This window comes from Apium graveolens, unplaced genomic scaffold (assembly GCF_009905375.1).
Source record: "Apium graveolens cultivar Ventura unplaced genomic scaffold, ASM990537v1 ctg4359, whole genome shotgun sequence".
Classification (NCBI taxonomy): Eukaryota; Viridiplantae; Streptophyta; class Magnoliopsida; order Apiales; family Apiaceae; genus Apium; species Apium graveolens.
In genome coordinates this window covers 398,760-402,367 of record NW_027418503.1, presented here as the reverse complement: position 1 = coordinate 402,367, position 3,608 = coordinate 398,760, and positions in this window count along the sequence as shown.

The window sequence follows — 3,608 nt, the reverse complement described above, 5'->3', positions numbered from 1 at the left end:
AATTTTGGGCCACATTTTGGCTCTAATCAATCATGTAAGTGACTTATCACCATATTAGAGTCACTTTGCACCTTATAAGAGTCACTTGCCATCATATATTGGTACAATTAACATGTTAACATCATATACATCCAATTAGAAATCCTTTTACCACCTCTTACTGCCACATTCATACAAGTCAATTTTGGTCCACATTTTGGTTCAAATTAACCATGTAAGTCACTTTTCACCATATTAGAGTCATTTTGCACCCTATATGAGTCACTTTCCAGCATATATTTATACAATTAACATGTTAACATCATATACATCCGAATTGACATCCTTTTACCACCTCTTAATTCCACTTTCATACAGGTCAATTTTGTTCGACATTTTGGTTCTAATCAACCATGTAAGTCACTTTTCACCATATTAGAGTCACTTTGCACCTTATAAAAGTCACTTTCCACCGTATATACAACAATTAACATGTTAAAATCATATACATCCAGTTTGACATCCTTTTACCACCTATTAATGCCACTTTCATACAAGTTAATTTTATTACACATTTTGGCTCTAATCAACCATGTAAGTCACTTTTCACCATATTAGAGTCACTTTGCACCCTATAAGAGTCACTTTCCCCACATATTGATACAATTAACATGTTAACATCATGTACATGCAATTAAACATCCTTTAGCCACCGTTTGGTACCCCATTCCTACAAGTCAATTTTGGGCCACATTTTGGCTCTAATCAATCATGTAAGCCTATCACCATATTACAGTCACTTTGCACCTTATAAGAGTCACTTGCCATCATATATTGGTACAATTAACATGTTAACATCATATACATCCAATTAGAAATCCTTTTACCACCTCTTACTGCCACATTCATACAAGTCAATTTTGGTCCACATTTTGGTTCAAATTAACCATGTAAGTCACTTTTCACCATATTACAGTCATTTTGCACCCTATATGAGTCACTTTCCAGCATATATTTATACAATTAACATGTTAACATCATATACATCCGAATTGACATCCTTTTACCACCTCTTAATTCCACTTTCATACAGGTCAATTTTGTTCCACATTTTGGTTCTAATCAACCATGTAAGTCACTTTTCACCATATTAGAGTCACTTTGCACCTTATAAGAGTCACTTTCCACCATATATTACAACAATTAACATGTTAACATCATATACATCCAGTTTGACATCCTTTTACCACCTATTAATGCCACTTTCATACAAGTTAATTTTATTACACATTTTGGCTCTAATCAACCATGTAAGTCACTTTTCACCATATTAGAGTCACTTTGCACCCTATAAGAGTCACTTTCCCCACATATTGATACAATTAACATGTTAACATCATGTACATGCAATTAAACATCCTTTAGCCACCTTTTGGTACCCCTTTCCTACAAGTCAATTTTGGGCCACATTTTGGCTCTAATCAATCATGTAAGTGACTTATCACCATATTAGAGTCACTTTGCACCTTATAAGAGTCACTTGCCATCATATATTGGTACAATTAACATGTTAACATCATATACATCCAATTAGAAATCCTTTTACCACCTCTTACTGCCACATTCATACAAGTCAATTTTAGTCCACATTTTGGTTCAAATTAACCATGTAAGTCACTTTTCACCATATTAAAGTCATTTTGCACCCTATATGAGTCACTTTCCAGCATATATTTATACAATTAACATGTTAACATCATATACATCCGAATTGACATCCTTTTACCACCTCTTAATTCCACTTTCATACAGGTCAATTTTGTTCCACATTTTGGTTCTAAACAACCATGTAAGTAAGTTTTCACCATATTAGAGTCACTTTGCACCTTATAAAGGTCACTTTCCACCGTATATACAACAATTAACATGTTATCATCATATACATCCAGTTTGACATCCTTCTACCACCTATTAATGCCACTTTCATGCAAATTAATTTTATTCCACATTTTGGCTCTAATCAACCATGTAAGTCACTTTTCACCATATTAGAGTCATTTTGCACCCTATATGAGTCACTTTCCACCATATATTTATACAATTAACATGTTAACATCATATACATCCGAATTGACATCCTCTTACCACCTCTTAATTCCACTTTCATACAGGTCAATTTTGTTCCACATTTTGGTTCTAATCAACCATATAAGTCACTTTTCACCATATTAGAGTCACTTTGCACCTTATAAGAGTCACTTTCCACCATATATACAACAATTAACATGTTAACATCATATACATCCAGTTTGACATCCTTTTACTACCTATTACTGCCACTTTCATACAAGTTAATTTTATTACAGATTTTGGCCATAATCAACCATGTAAGTCACTTTTCACCATATTAGAGTCACTTTGCACCCTAAGAGTCACTTTCCCCACATATTGATACAATTAACATGTTAACATCATGTACATGCAATTAAACATCCTTTAGCCACCTTTTGGTACCCCTTTCCTACAAGTCAATTTTGGGCCACATTTTGGCTCTAATCAATCATGTAAGTGACTTATCACCATATTAGAGTCACTTTGCACCTTATAAGAGTCACTTGCCATCATATATTGGTACAATTAACATGTTAACATCATATACATCCAATTAGAAATCCTTTTACCACATCTTACTGCCACATTCATACAAGTCAATTTTGGTCCATATTTTGGTTCAAATTAACCATGTAAGTCACTTTTCACCATATTAGAGTCATTTTGCACCCTATATGAGTCACTTTCCACCATATATTTATACAATTAACATGTTAACATCATATACATCCGAATTGACATCCTTTTACCACCTCTTAATTCCACTTTCATACAGGTCAATTTTGTTCCACATTTTGGTTCTAATCAACCATGTAAGTCACTTTTCACCATATTAGAGTCACTTTGCACCTTATAAGAGTCACTTTCCACCATATATACAACAATTAACATATTAAAATCATATACATCCAGTTTGACATCCTTTTACCACCTATTAATGCCATATTCATACAAGTTAATTTTATTACACATTTTGGCTCTAATCAACCATGTAAGTCACTTTTCACCATATTAGAGTCACTTTGCACCCTATAAGAGTCACTTTCCCCACATATTGATACAATTAACATGTTAACATCATGTACATGCAATTAAACATCCTTTAGCCACCGTTTGGTACCCCATTCCTACAAGTCAATTTTGGGCCACATTTTGGCTCTAATCAATCATGTAAGTGACTTATCACCATATTAGAGTCACTTTGCACCTTATAAGAGTCACTTGCCATCATATATTGGTACAATTAACATGTTAACATCATATACATCCAATTAGAAATCCTTTTACCACCTCTTACTGCCACATTCATACAAGTCAATTTTGGTCCACATTTTGGTTCAAATTAACCATGTAAGTCACTTTTCACCATATTAGAGTCATTTTGCACCCTATATGAGTCACTTTCCAGCATATATTTATACAATTAACATGTTAACATCATATACATCCGAATTGACATCCTTTTACCACCTCTTAATTCCACTTTCATACAGGTCAATTTTGTTCGACATTTTGGT